Source organism: Bemisia tabaci, chromosome 1 (genome assembly GCF_918797505.1).
Source record: "Bemisia tabaci chromosome 1, PGI_BMITA_v3".
Lineage (NCBI taxonomy): Eukaryota > Metazoa > Arthropoda > Insecta > Hemiptera > Aleyrodidae > Bemisia > Bemisia tabaci.
Window position 1 is genome coordinate 26,175,378 of NC_092793.1, and position 16,112 is coordinate 26,191,489.

At 46.8% G+C, this 16,112-nt stretch overlaps 1 protein-coding gene across 6 annotated transcripts in view; it reads right to left on the reverse strand.

The window, feature by feature from the left end:
• gus (splA/ryanodine receptor domain and SOCS box containing gustavus) overlaps positions 1-16,112 on the reverse strand; it is a 161,819-nt gene that overhangs the window by 53,135 nt on the left and 92,572 nt on the right. The window lies entirely within an intron of this gene.

Here is a 16,112-nt window from a genome sequence, read left to right on the forward strand (position 1 = left end):
CCTAGAGGCTCGAGGAGGCAGATCAAACGGTGCAGTCCAAGATTTGGCGACGAGGATATGGCCGATCCTTGACGGATAAAAAGATTCGGTCAGGACCAGAAAGAAGAGTGAACGGCAAAAGACCGAGAGCGAAAGAGAGAAAGGCGTAGTGAAGCGAGTGGAGGAGCGAGAGAGACGAGACGAGATTCGTGATTCGCGCGAGCTCCGAAGTTGAAGGTTATATTTAAACCCTTTCAATGCAACGAGGCGGAAGTTTCTGGCGAAGAAAAGAGAACGCGATGGGAGTGGACTGCGTTGCCGCTCGTTCCCCGTCGGACAAAGGACCGGTCCGGCTCGAGTGACGTCACCGGGGAACCTTGAAGCCGAGAGCAATGAAACTTGGTTCTCTTCCACGTCCACGAGCGGCGAGCCACAACTTCACTACAACCTACCCGAGATGCGCGTTACCTCACTCTTGTCTTCACTACCAAACCCCCTCCCATCACTCTACCGCCATGCTGCTAAGCTCGACTGCCATTAGCTGGTCGACCGCTAGCACGTCTTGCGTCCACGTGAAATTTCAGCTTTGAGAATACCTAGTCCCTTGGCTAATCGTCACTACTAACTTCATTCCCTAATTCTCGCTCCTCTGGCGTAAGGGCGTATATCCATTCCCACAAGAGGCCCGGTAAGCACAGAATTATACGAAGGGCAAAAATCGAAGTCACGTGGAAATTGAAATACGCCCTTTCGTCAGAGAGGGAAGAATTGGTCCTCGATCGCAGAGAGGAGAAATTATATTAGTTGGTGAAGGAGCCGAAAGCTCTGAGCTGAAAGGGAGCGTTCAAAAATCACGTATCGCACTTTTGTGGCATTTAAGATCCCTCCTCTAACGCTTCGTAGCGCAAGTCGATCCCCCTCCCCCTCAATAATTACGTAACGCTTGACGGACCCCTTCTCACTTCTAAGATCTAAAATATTGTGCGAAAACTTTGAATATATAGATGGATAAAATTTAAAGTATTTTTAACGATAGTGTGACAAATGAAGTCTACGAAATGAGCATGATAAATTTTGGATTTTGTGTATTTTTTACCAATAGAGGGTTACGTAACGCTGGAACTGGCCCCCCTCCCTTGCAACGCAGCGTAACGTACCTTAAGCGCGTTACGTAACTTCTGAACGCTTCCACATCGGCGCATTTGAATGAGAAGTTCCTGGCTGGCGGTTGACGTAAGAAGTATCTGTGAGAGAACTTCGAGGGGGATTTGCTCCAGCGCAACGCACGGATCTTTTCGCGAGAAACTTCAAAGCAACGGCGCCAGGTGGGAGGCAACGGTGGGGGAGGGTGGAGGATCAACGTTCGAGGAACCAGCTGGAACGCGCGCGCGCGCTGAACTTCAACGCGCCCAAATAAAGGCGTAACCTTCGACGTACCCGCGTCACGGCGGCGCGGCGCCGAATTTCTCGCGAAACCCGCACGAAAAATCGAAAAATCAGCGGAGGGCGAGCCGACAGCGCGGACGCTCTTGCTTCAGGAGCCGCGACGGGGACGTGACGTAGACGTCGATGACGAAACGTCGCGCAAGGTAACGTCTCGGCGACCGACTGATTCGCGACGTTGCCGTCTTGGCCGCTCTCCCGATCCGCCGGCTGTCGCTAGGGATCGGCGGGACACGCGACGGAGCAACCCTGTCCGCGACTTCAATGTCACGTTTCGACCGCGGCGAGGCGGCAGTTGAACTTAACTGGGAATCCAGCTGCCAGAACGAGGAGTGACAATGGACCGCCAGACAGGGAACGAAATTTAGCACAGCAATGTGCGTTCCCACATACATCAATATTTCGTGGACAATCGAAAGGACACGTGAAAAATTTTCAAGGAAAAAGCGTTTTTCGCGTACGTTGGCAATTCAAACTCTCCGCTCTCAGGGTGTCTACCAGTGGATGATCATCTAAAATCCTTTCTCTTTCATTGACCGTTCTTTACTTTTTCCATGCTGCTCAAAGACTTCCTCTCTTCAGGGGTTTCCTGAGACCTTTGCTTTTTCATTGCCTATTCCTCGCTTTTCCCTTAACTGGGAAACATTCTGAACACTGACAAGGATATCGTCGAACTAAGATTTCGCAGGAACGTCATGTAATTAGTAGGATTTGTATGAAAATTGCGGACTTCCAAGGGCCTTCCTCCAAATTTTCGTGCCCTCATGTACACAATCCGTGCGTTCTCCCCCTATACTTCCGTACCGACCTCCCAAAATTCGTGCTTTTTTCAGTGTGCCCGTACTTTTTCCGTACAGTAGACACCCTGCGGCTCACAAAGACCTGAGTCTGCTCTAAGGCAATCGTTGCAAAGCATCGTTTCCTAGACGGAGAAGCGTGACTCAATTCAAAGGTTGAAAATTGAACCTAACAATTCCATATTTCGACTAAAAATAATTGTGCACCTTCCATCCAAAATATTGCTGATTTTCAGTGAAGAATGCCTAACATATTCTTGGTAAAAATTCAATTTTCGAGTGTAAATTTTGCGACGTTAAAGCGTAGTTTCCTTGATGAACCGACACAAATTACGAATCGTACTGCCGTGCTAAGGAAGAACTCCGTTTGAGCCTTCAGGCGTTGCCGAATTTCCTTCGATAAAAGAAGAATTTCCCGGTAAACTTATGAATATTTTCCTTCCAATTCTTTGGACGATTTTGTACACAATTTCATCCAAAGTTTCTGAAAATTTGAAAGGAAAGTTTGCATGAATGTTGTCAAAAACACATGTTTTATCGAGGGCAATTCGGTAACTCTCGAATGTTCATACGGCGTTCTCCCTTAGCATGGCAGCGTAGCCTGTTACTTTACGATCCGTCTGAAATCAGAAAAAAAAAAACCTTCGCTGGACGAAATTACATAGTTCACCATGGAATTCCAACCGAGAGTCTGCGGTAGAGAGCGAGAGGAAAAGCAGGTATGTGGCTGAGTCGCCGAGCCGAGGGCCTCGCCGCACAGTGGATCGAGTCAAATAGAGAGGTCTGACATGAAATTCTGAACTGGAACTGCAAATATTGATGTTTATTTTGTCACATTTCAAATTTTAAGGGGTTTTTCTGTAGGTAAATTTCACAAGGAAGCCAATGGAACCACTTTCAGAACCTCTAAATCTTGTATAACGGAGTTATAAGCTCTTAAAGTTTCCAAATTGTGTCCGACCTCTCCTGTTGACTCGATCCACTGAGCGCCGAGGAGGAGGCGAGGCAAGAAAACCGGCGACTCACGAGGATGAGAAATAGAGCTGGTATTTCCAGGCTCATCCGGCGAAAACCACCGTCGCGGAATCGGCCGCAGAACCCGATCGAAACCCCGTGCGATCCGAGCGAGTTCGCAACGCGAAAACCAGTTCTAATTCGGTGTTCTGCCAAGCATGGAACAGGCCTCCGCGCCCCTCCCGTCGGGGCAGCCGCTAGAACAAAGGAACGGAGCGAGTTTCAGGGCCCGGAGCCGGCGGGATATCGGGGCAAAATTGGCAATGCCCGAGCAGAAAATTGCCGATTCCCTCATCAGCATTATATTCCTAGATCCGCTGTCGGCACCTGATTCCCGGTCGGCCGACGACGTTACAAGATCGGGAGAAAATTTTTCAAGAATACGGAAATTTAAGTGTGAAATCTGACGACGTCGCGGAGCATCGTGCTGCGTTCCTGCGCAACACGTCATCGATGCGTCACGCCGCGTTCAGCAACGACCGGAGGTAAGAACTCGGAGGCGCCTGAAATTTGAATAGGTTGGACTCGAGGAAAAACGACGGCGAAAAAATTCTTTAAAGAATGTAAAAATATAACAGGGAGCTCTGTGATTGGCCGGCCACGTCGGACGGACGCCCCACGACCTCTTGGGTAGGCTGAGTCATCGACTGGTTGCCGGATAGCGAGGAGGCATTTTACCAGACATGTATATAATTTCAATAATCGGCCTGCTGTACTGAAAAAAATTGCGGGTTTCCTCTCACATAAGCGCACATTGGCGCATCCAGCTTTGCAACATTCTCTTGTCTCCATTTAAACCTATGGAAATGTATCGATCCTTGGAGGGGCCAAGTGGCCAGGCGCTCCGACAAGAATCGATTATTTAGCATAGGTTTAGATGGAGGGAATCCGGTGTAGCCAAATTGCTGGATCCGCCTCTGTAAGCAAACCTATCTCTTCTCTGTCAATCAGTGTAAATAAAACAGTTTTTCAAATGTTAAGAACAGAATACAAACCAGAGGAATAAAAAATCGAAAGAGTGAATGTATAAATAAATAAGTTGAAAGGCACATTTTGTCCCCGAGGGACAGAGATAGGGAGACAGGTTGAAAAGGGATGCACTCGGGGAGGGGATTGAAGATGGGTGTGACACGATGGGGACAGAGCGCGAGTAAGCTCAGTTCCAAGGCCGATGGGTTCTCCTCCGTTTCAGGTTCTGCCGACGTCATCGTGTGCAGTAAAATGTTTTTTTCAAACCGCAGTCTGTGTTTCCGCGGACCATCGCGGAAATCGAAGAAGGTACGAGCTGCGTGTGGACCAGGATGAGAGGTCGAAATAGTATCCTTCCAAAAACAAGAATAACGTCCAAATACCGCGGATGAGGTCACTCTCAACTTGAGTTATCTTCTTCAGCCTTTCAGCTGTCTGACAACTACTCCTAAGATGAAATAATCGGCGTGCTATATAATTACATACAAATCGCATCCAAGAACGATCTTCGATTTTACAACGAGCGAAGGAAAAACATCGCAACAGATAAGCTATCCGACAAGTTCTTTCAAATTTTTCCTATAAGGCGCGACCGTTCCATATCTTTCCAAGACAACACGGAGGGTTTTAAAATGATGCGTCATCGACAGTCTAAGATACTTCACTTAGGTAGTTACAGGATTAAAATGACTCAAATATCAAATGCAACAATGACGATAAGATGGGGAATGAAATGGAAATAAAAAATATGAAATATTTTAAAAATGATGAAAGAATGTGGGACGATAGGCAAACGCTTGAGAGAAATATCCGTCAGATTGAAGTTTCGCAGCTCTGAGCAGCGAGACAGGCGACTAAGAAAACGCCGATTTTGGCGTTTGCCAGGGCAGAGCAGGGCCCAACCTAAAAATACGCGCAACGTCATGGCGAACATATGCACGCCACGATATCCGAAATTCTAGCTGCAACCTGGAGCCTTAAAAACAGTGGGGCAAGTCGGAGCGGCGGAGTCGCTGCAGCGCGCTCCGCTCCGGGTAGCGAGGAGGGGGAGGGGGGAAGGTTGTGTGAGAAAGGGAGCTGTTGCCGTGGAGGACGTGACAAGGGCGAAACGAGGCTCGTCGTCGGAATGGTATGGGAACGGCGGGGCTCGAACCCGATTCCCGGGCTCCGGCTCGGCTCGAAACCGAGAGCGAGAATCCAGACGGAACGCGGCCCCGTCGCGCGTCGCTGAAGGAGCGCCGCAGTCGATGCGATGTTTGGCAAAGAAGAACCGTCTACAGCTGGCTTCGTCCAGGAGAAGGGGAGGCTCGCCAGCGAGGTTGCCGCTTTAGAGGGGGCTCCTTCTGCCTTCGGAGAAACGCCCAAATTTCCGAAATCCAGGCCGGGTCTTCTTTGTAATTCGGCTTATCTAGATAAAGTCGAAGACCTACAGCCTGATCGTTGGAATTTTGTGTTTGTCGGGCGGACATGGATGACATAGGAAAAATTGCGAAGCGTGATTGGTCGGCTATGTCTTATCGCTGCTTTTTCGATTAGAATGAAGGACATACTGTCGGGAATTCAGGAGTTGCCTTTAGTTTTATAATCGACGAAGCAGCGATAAGACATAGCCGACCAATCACGCTCCTCCATTTAGCCTACGCCATTCATGTCCACCCGACAAACACAGGCGGATTCGGCTGAATTCGTAATGCTTGAAAAACGTGAGAGTTGTAGAGTGGACATGGAGCAGTGTGAGTGCGAAAAAATTGACGTAACTCCAGAGTAAGACACAACAGTCAGTAACACAACGTCATTTTGCGAGAGAGCACTTAGCATCTTCCGTAGTGTGCAAATTTTGTCTGTTTAATTTCTTCCCTTAAAAAGTCGTTGGTTCTAAACGAAACCAAGCATGCAAGAGACAGCGCATTCTGTCGTCTTGTTCAGCATGACATGAAAATCAATATGTTTTTTTATGAAAGCAAGAACCCTTTGCGCTGGCTTTCGGATATCCAGGGATCATCGAGAAAAATACATCTCTCGTTTTTTTCTGCCAACCGCGAAGAAAACCCTGTCGCATCAACTGGACTTCATACATAGCAGGCAATTAGCAAACGACTTGCGTATTGCCGTGGCAATCCATAAAAATTGGCAACAGCTGATGGAAGGTTCCATAGTTAAGGAACTTCAAAAGCATGATCTCGACTCGGAACGCCTTCAGTTTCCCGTGATACAGCACGCTCCGTGAGGCAGTTAGTTTAGTTGCCTGTCCGGCTCCAAACCCAAAGCGGGTCGATCAGTCTGTCGCTTGTTGGTGGCTCATCCGCGCCATCTTCTACGCTGCCGTGCGATGGAAAAGCGCCGCGCCGTTGGGACAATCAAATGCTGCCAAATTTCTGTCGATAAATCAAAATTTGTGAGTATTTTCCCTTGGAATGTTCAGGTACTATACAAAAACTTTCGGGAAAAATTCTGTGAAAAATTGGGAGAAAACGACTCGCACGTTTCTCAGAAAATCAAAGCCTCGGCAACTTCCGAGGCCTCGAACGGTGTTCTTTCTTACAACGACGGTACTGAATGCCCCATTGTGGTCAGTCTCCGCACTGTTGGTGCAACCGATGAGGACAGGAGCGCCAAACTCAAAAACTCCGCCGTGCTATGGAAAAACGCCGTATGAACATTCAGGCGTTGCCAAATTTAGTTTAGTAAATCACGAATTTTTTTAGAAAATTTGTAAATATTTTCCCTTCAATTTTTTTCAGATAATTTCGTTCGCAATTTCACCTACAGTTCCCTAACCTTTCAAGGAAAAATATTCATAACTTTCTCCCAAGATGACTAGTTTCTGAGAGGAAATTTGGCAACTCTCGAGTGTTCATACGGCATTTTCCCTCAGCACGGCAGTGCTGCTCCCGAGTAGCTCGGTTAAAATCACGAATGAGGGCGACGAAGGGAGGGAGGGTGGGTTATTTGGGTCAGTTGGCAACACGGCGTTGTGCAACCCAAAGAGAGAAACTCCTGAAGTGAGCATCGTTCGTCGTCACCATCCGCTGTTTGGGCATCTCGACGTCGCGACGCGACGGTTGCTCGAGTCACTCAACGCGGCGTCGCTTCGCGGTGTACGAATTAGCCAAGCGTCTCCCACGGCTTCGCGAGTCGCGACTTCGTAACGTCTCCCAAACTCAGACTGAGCCGCCGACGACCGGGCTGCCATGCTGCCGAAGAGAACAGAAAATGTTGGGTACGTCAACTTAACTCAGTCTCAGCGCCCTGGCGATTTTAGCACAATGTCGCAACACCGCCAACACCCCCGGTCTGCTGCCGAGGAGTCAAGGAAGAACCTTTGTTCGTCTTGGTCTTGGATGTGTGTGCGCGCTGACTTTCACCTTAAAACTTCGACACCCTCGAGTGGTGCTACTGGACTTTTTTGGTGCTCCCTGGAGTTCTGTAACTCGATTGTTACTTGAGATGAGACGGTCCTTATTCAATGAAAATGACAAGCCGGGCGAATCCTTTTTAATCCCTTCAGTGATACGAGTCGCAAAATATACCCGAAAAATCCGAAAAATATCATTTTGTGCGGGTTTTTTTCAGTAAGAAGTCGTTTTTCGACCAAAGCGCCAAAATAACTAGCTTTCTCATGTTTCGATTTACTGTGCGCTGGATCTTCGAGCAATTGTTCGGGACGAAGACAGTGCCTGCTCAATCCTACGAATCAAAAACAATAAGGAAGCCTTATGCAATGCGCGCCATCTCGTAGTCCCCGCTTCATACAACTCCCGGCCACGATTGCCGTATCAAACTTGGACTTGTATAGGGAACGGAAAAATTCTATCGTCCTGCAGTTTGTCCCGTAAGCTCCAAGAATATGAAAAAATACGCTGAAACTGCAATTTGGATCACGCCAAAAACAGGGCCGCCAACTTGTCAGGTGATAAGACCAGGGCGATCGGCGCGGAGCGGAACCGGAAGGTGCCGGTGGGCGAGGCACAGCACCGAGCAGTGTTGCCAATCGGGGAATATTTTACGCGCGGTTGTCATGGATTCGAGCCGGACGTTGACAACGCGGTTTTCGCGGAGGGGTAACTGAGCACCGCCGGATCTGGGGGAAGAAGAACGGGGAGGTCGTTCAACTCGGTCGGAGCGGGTGCGGGGATGGTGGCTGTTCTACAATCCCTTCTGGATCCCGCGAGTTCCAGGGCCGCGACGGAGCGGAGGGCCCTTTCGCTATTCTCGTTAAATGCATCACGCACTTTCATCCCTCGAGCAACTCCCCCGCCGGCATGCGGCACCGCGGAGCGCCGGCCTCTTGAGCGCAGGGCGTGGGGGCTGGTCCTGTCCCTGTCTGGCGTTAGTCACTCGACGACGTGACCTATTTAGACAAAGTTTCCTCCACCGCCGCACAGTGGATCGAGTCAATTACAGAGGTCGGATATGAAATTTTTCACTATAACTACAAATTTTGATGTTTATTTAGTCACCCTTTAGATTTCAAGGGGTGTTTCAAGAAGAAAATTTTACGAGGATTTTGTTTAAATGCTGTAGCTTGTGACATGAATACTCAAATCTCTTCCGATTCGTGCGTGGAACCCGAAGTTGAGGTCATATAGATCTCTGAAGTTATTGGATCACGTATCTAAAAACTTCAGGTCCAGCTACCGAAGTGAAGTACTTCGATACATACCGAGGACCGAGGGGTTCGGGTCACACATCTGAAATACTCCGGCACATACCGAAGTGCCTCGATTTCTGACCCGAACTTCGGCAGTTCGACCTCAAGTTTTCGGAAGCGTGATTAGAAAACTTCAGAGATCCATATGACCTCAACTTCGGGTCGCATGCACGAAATTTATTTCTCCGTGTACGAAGACAAATAATTATTTTATCCAAAATTAGCAGAAGAGTCTGAACTCAATCTGAGCGGGAGAGTTGCCGAGGTATTTGACAAAATGCCCGATTTGATACTTCGTCAACGACAGAGAAACGAAACTTGCAATTGAAAGAAATAAGTATTCACGGGAGGCTCATGAAAAACTGGTAGTTTTTCGGCCCGATTTGGCGACAGTGATCGGTACACGAGAGAGCAACGAGAGCTACTGAAAAAGCGAAGGTTAGACGGGAGCGAAAATGAAGTCTCGAGCGTAGCGTTGCCTTGAGTCCCGCTCGCTGAATTTAAAACGGGTATAACGGTAACCCTGTCACTTGCGAAAGGAATCAATTGAACGTACACACAAAAGAGTCACTCTTCGGGAACTTTCGCTTCAAGCTGGGCTACTGAAACACGGTTCATAACTAGAGCGCCGCAAATGAGTCACTGATCGGCAGGGATTTAGTCCTGAACTACGAGCCAACTCGCCTGAAGAAAATCATGAATTCCATCAAGGACAGTTTATTCGGTCTGGAGCGCAACCCTAAGGGATGCGTGACTGACAGGGGCAAATGTCGATTTCCATTTGACAATTTTCCGTACCCGAGTGCGATAGCCGTTTTTGTATGGAAATTAAGACCCGCTAAACTGCCCCATCCACGTAAATTTAAATTGTTTTGAAAAGACAAGTATTCGACAATACCCCTTTCTTGAGGAGAGTACTGGCTCAAAATTTGGCGGAAGGCGGGCTCGCATGATATAAGAAGATCGGGGACTCACTTATTGGGGGGGGGGGGGGGGTTTATACGCGAGAGGCGTGACCCGCGTTAGTGTCCGATGGGGCTCCCCGAAGCCGAACGGGGCCCTTGAGGAGCCAATTCGACTGAAGTGTAAGTGGTACCCCTAGCTCCCCGGGACGATCCGCTCCTACCCCTTCCATCGTTTGACGTGCCCCACATATAAAGGAAGAAATTGAGAATTCCTTGGTGCTTTCTCACGAGTAAAAATTCTCGTCCAATGCGTAGCGAAATTTTCTGCGGATGGCCTAGTCCTCACTTTCCCAGGAGGAGATTCCTTTGGAATTTAGGAACTTTGACACATTTTAAAATATGTTTTGAGGTTACTTGTGTACAATACTCGATCGAACAGCTACGTCACGGTCGAACACAATCGATTTACGATCCCCTCTAACAGATTCTTAGGACTTGTAACGAAGTCAGCGCTGACGTCGCCGGACGACGACGCGACGATCCACGATTAGCGGGAGCCGAGCTTGGCCGAGGCCTGACTGAAACGGATATTATCGGATTTCCAAGCTGCAGAGAAGCCTTGCTCGTTCGGTGGGCAACGTCCGTCAATGCCACGCCGCCGAGGAATATACGTCGAGCCGTAACAGAATCGGGGGAGCTCTCGTCGTTCTCAAACCACGAGAACCCGTGACTCCCGCGTCACGCCTGGTTACCTATGCGATATAAACGATAACCTTCGATACACCGTCGATTATTCCGCCGATCGGTGCGCGGCCATCTTGTATCGAAAATGGGGGCCGAGACGCGGCGCACACAGGTCTCGGAGCAAATGGGTCGAACTAGAGTCCCTTTATACCGAGAGTCAAGACAATTTGAATCCATTTCTGATTGGTTCCCGTATTTTAGGCCTCCACAGTGTCACAAACGGGAATAAAGATTACATTTTCACCGATTGCAAAGATTATAATCTGGAATGGACCAGGGAATTACGGGTTCGGCAAGGAACAAACGGAATGAGAGGAGGAACGGAGAAAGGCATTTGAGAATGGGCCGATCAAAGATTACGAAAAACGTTCAATTTCTGTAATCTTTATTCCCGTTTGTGACATCCATGAGCCGCATTGTCTTGACTCTCAGTATAAAGGGACTCTAGGTCGAACTAGAGTCCCGAGAGTCAAGACAACACCCCCTCATTGAGTCACAAACGGGAATAAAGATTACACAAATTGAACGTTTTTCGTAATCATTGATCGGCCCATTCTCAAATTCCTTCCTCCGTTCCTTCTCTCATTCCGTTTGTTCCTTTCCGAACCCGTAATTCCCTGGTCCATTCTAGATTATAATCTTTGCAATCGGTGAAAATGGAATCTTTATTCCCGTTTGTGACACTGTGAAGGTCTGAAATATGGGAACCAATTAGAAACGGATTCACATTGTCTTGACTCTCAGTATAAAGGGACTCTAGGTCGAACAAGACAGCAGTCGTCTGCCGTGCCAAGGAAGAACGCCGTATGAGCCATCCGATGTTGCCAAATTTCCTATTATAATACGAATTTTCAGAAATTTTGAAATCGATTAGATCTGAGTTACCTGAAAATTCCCATGGCAAACTCTCATGACTCACCACAAAAGTAAAACTATAATGGGGGATTTTTGGCAACTGTCAAATCTTCATACGGCGTTTTCCCCTAGCACGGTAGTGCTGAAACAAAGCACGCTGCGTGACGCACTGGGTAGACAGACCGTCATGACGTTCCGCAAGTTTCCCGGAAAATTCGAATTTTATCGGAGAAAATGTGGCAATGTCTAGAGGCTCATACAGCGTTTTTTCTTTAGCGCGACAGTATGCAAATAATGAAGTAAAGGAAGACGGCTGCTGAATTGTGAGCAATTTGATAGGTTCGTTACATCATTCGGCTGAGGCGACCAAACCAAATTGACGCGAAAACATTAACAGATGTGACTCATCCGGGACTAAGTTGGAGCAGCGAGCTTCCTTGCCTCGCATAGTCGCGTCGACGGCAGGGAGAAGGGGAAAGCTCGCTCATAGAAGGGGCGAAGAGAGGGTCGAATCCAACCAGGACAGGGTTGACGGGAGAGGCAGACAATTACAAGTTGGAGCAAAATTGAAAAAGCTTAGTAGGTATTCTGGGTGGTTGTGTATGTGTGTTGGTGTATGAGTGTGTGTGTGTCTTCAGCAAGCTAGCACTCCCAGTAACAATGGAAGGATAACAATGGCTAGTGCAGGATGCATCGTTGATCGTGTCAGCTATTGATCCTCCTATGAGAAAAAAGTTTGGTCATATCGCCGTTTCCTGAACGAAAGAACGTACTACACTTCAAAGCTGCGAAATTTCCATGAGGTAAAGGCACTTTAACTAGGACACTCTGAGACATTTCTAACTGAATGTTTTGCCATGCTCCCTGCTGAAAATTGGGAAAACGGTAAGAATTCATGGTTGCCACAAAATTTAGAGAATAAAAGTCCCTGATTTCCCTGACACATTTGAGTAACTTCCCCTGACAATTGAATTATACAATATGACAAAAAAGACAAATTTTGAAATAGTTCTCGGGCAAAATTTGTTGTTCAAAACATCAAATCCGTTCTAGCAAGCTAATAAGGGTAAATTAACAATATTTCCCTGAAACCTTCGTCATTTGCCCGGACATTTCCTGGTTTTCCCGAAAATTGCCAGGTTTTCCCTGACTTTTCCCGGTTTTCCCTGGCGCGGCAACCCTGAGAATAGACATTCTCTACGCGAGACATTTTGATGCCTTTCACGTGTAGAGTATTCCGGGCTTGATGAAACAGAAGCCTCCAGCTCGACGACCGTGTGTTTCGAGTTCGGAGGGAACTGAGTAATGCTGATTGCGAGCGAGACACTGGCGGCGGTAGCGGTAGAAACAGACAACGGGAAGACAAAGAAATCGCCAATTTTATCTGCGCGCTACAATCGCTGCTTTTTCAGGCAACATAATGGGTCTTAATTGAAGACAGTGCGAATTGTTTGCTTTCCAGCTGACTCACAGCTACTATGAGAATATTCCGATGGTCGCCCGAACTTCGGGCGGCTGATATCCTTCCTTGTCAAGTTAAGTGACATAAGAGGAGAGAATAAGCCACTGACTTTCTCACAGGAAGTGTTCGTCGAATTTCCATGGGGAACGGTGAGACTTCCACTTCCATTTCGACATTTTGGAAACAACCTATTCTGGGGAGTAATTGAAGTCTCTTTCTACTTCCATACAAGCACTAAGTTGTTTCGAAAAAATGACGAAACATTGCTTCCGATCTGAACCTGCCCAACTGGGATCGTCTGTGTGAGAAATCCGCTACTTTCATACTTCTTACGGCTTGACGAGACACTAACTTCTGTTGCGTCATCATCATTCGCAGAGATTATTGATCCTTAGACTGGCTTCTAATACAATAATAGAATCTTGGAACCACTGACCTAAGATAAGAACTCGACAGAATAAAATCAAAAGTCGAGCCGGAAATTTGATTTAAAACCGTATCGTGGACAGAATGCAAGGCTCGCAATAGGATTATCAGCCGTGCGTATTTGAGGCGTTCAGGTCAGTTGTTGTCATGATTATTTGAGGCCACTTCAGAATTTCCTGACAGAATTTCAAACACCTAGTTTTCAAACATAGACATGACTGCATTTCTTAAATTTGGACCGTGTTTTTCTTCTTGTTTCCGAGAGTATAGGGTTGTTAAACGCAAAAAAGGGACGTTTTCGATGTGACTCCTCAGATTTTAATAAAACTTGGTGCACTCATTAACCTAGATATGTCAGAAAAACATTCATTTTGAATTTTGTGGACCGACCTTTCAAATTTAGCGGAGGATTGAATTTTCCAAAAATTGGCACTTTTCAATAAGATTAGCAACTATGGAGGCTTTCATTATCGCTAAAATGTGTCCTAGAAAACTTGTACAAAAATTCGATTTAAATTGAAACAATGAGAATAGCTGAAAGTAGGTGCGCCATATTTTTAAAATTTTTAAACAAATTATCGAGAGAATTCATGGAAACTACAACAAAAAAGCATGACATAGCCGTTATATAAAAAAATAGCCGATAAGGAGCTATATACCAAATGAGAAGAGGATACTTCGGCATCATATCAGTTTGCCTTCAATTTTTAGTTTAGGCAACACGAGCTCTCATATGGTCGAATAGTTGTATCATCATGAAACGGCGCACACTAATGCGGAACACGCACAAATGACAGCTTTTCACCGGCTGGGAAGAAGTTTATTTAATGTCGGGTCAGTTTCAGTGTATTTTCCGAGGGAAAAATACACTATTTCACATGTAGAAGTTTCGCTACAAACAACACAAGCTCCCGCGGGATCGAATAGTTGTATCATCCCATACAGGATAGTCTATCTGAATGGGGACTTGAAAGTCGGGAGTCTTGGCGTTCCCTCGAAAAAAGGGTGCTCGGAGGGCCGTGCAGCGCGCGTATGGGAGAAAAACAGCTTAATACGATGCTGAATAAATGAACCGGCGAGCTCGTTTGTTTTAGGAAGGGTATAAATGGAAGATGAAGATACCGCGTGTGTGTGCGGGTCCGGGAAGAGGGAAAAAAGCACACACTGCAGCGCTGAGCCGTCATCCCTTAGCCTTGATCCAAACGCGACATTATTCCGGGGAGCCAGACTTAAAATTTATTGATCAGACGCTAGATCTCAAGGGCTCTCTCGTTCCGTGCCAGAGCCATTACAGCGGCTCCCGAAGACGGAGGGTAAGAAGGGTGAACTCTCGCGGACCACGTTGCCGGGTTGCGACCCTCGGTTTGATTTCCCTTGGCGCACGGGTCGTGGGTAATAAAGGGGAAGTGGGCTGGGTTCCTCGAAAGGGAACCAAGTGACGTCAACTGTTGCCAAATTTCGTTCGATTTTCTTTTGTTTTTCTAAACGATGGGAAGCTTGCACAGTCTATCTGGGAAATTTCAGAGGATTCGCCTCAAATTAGGAAGGAAATTCCTTCTAATTCTGAAAAATGGAGAGGCTGCAGTGTTGTACATAAATAAATTGTCCAGAGAAATTTGGCAATGGCTGATGTTATTTGGTTCTCTGTGAGAAACACTACCCACTTAAGCTGCGAAACAGCTGTTCACACTGAACACTGAACCGATGGGACAAGAAGTTACTCTAGGACATTGCGAGCTTCCGCGTGTGTTCTGTGTTGTGTGCGAATGCCCCTCTTCTCCCGGTAGTTAGTGCTGAGCGCCTTCACTAATATTCTGTTTCCTATTTCCAGAGCCGATTCTTTGAAATTTGAGGGTTTTAAACGATTTCTCGTACATATGGCAGAGTTGTCACGCTTGCCACGTTGCCAAAAAATTCAGAGTTTTTCAGACGAAAAAAATTGTTTGGTAGCGATTTGCAACGAATATTTTAAATGTGTCCTTTCACGATACATCGAAAATGTCAAGGTTCAGTCAGATTAATTTCCTCTTAAATTCCGAAGGGACAAAGAAGCATTTCTAACTGCCGAAGCGATTTCTCGTCCATATGGCAGTGTTGCCACGCTTGCCACGTTGTCAAAAAATTAGCGTTTTTCCAACGAAAAAAAATATCGAGTAGCGGTTTGCACCGAATATTTCAAATGTGTACTTTTACGATACATCAAAAATGTCTCAGTCAGTTTAATTGCCTCCTAAATTCCGAAGGGATAATGAAGAGTTTCTAACTGCTGAGTCCAGTGCTTTCCGCTGGAACGAAGGGGAGTTCTCCGATCCATAAATCAATTCAGCGACGCAGAGGTGCTCTTGGAGCCACAATTTCGGCATGCTGATTTCCCGCGGTGTGTCTGTAGACGTCCGACAGCAACTAAATCCACAATCACGTAATCTTGAAAGTTATTGGTCGAAGCACTTCCTTGGCACGATTACGAGTCGCATGATGGCCGATTAAGGCAATTAAACGAGTTGAAAAATGTCCATGATGAAGGCACGCACAAAGCCACAAAGACGCGGGATTCCATCAAGGGTTCCATTTAAAAAAAGCCGCGAATATCATCACAATACGCACTTTCATTTTAGTACCTTCGAGGGTAGAGAATGATTTTTGAGCCAACACAATATGTAAAATTTCCGCGTTATGACCGGCCGGAGCTGCAGATTTAAAACGAGTCAAAAGCTTTTGGATACATAGAACTAGAGTGAATATTTTCGAAGGCTGATCACTGTAGCGAACGAAATGAGAGAAAAATTTATAGGAATGATATTTGAGGATAGATTGAGCAATAAAATGGGAAGAGAAGAGATCGCAATCGCAGCCAAACGGGCGGTAAT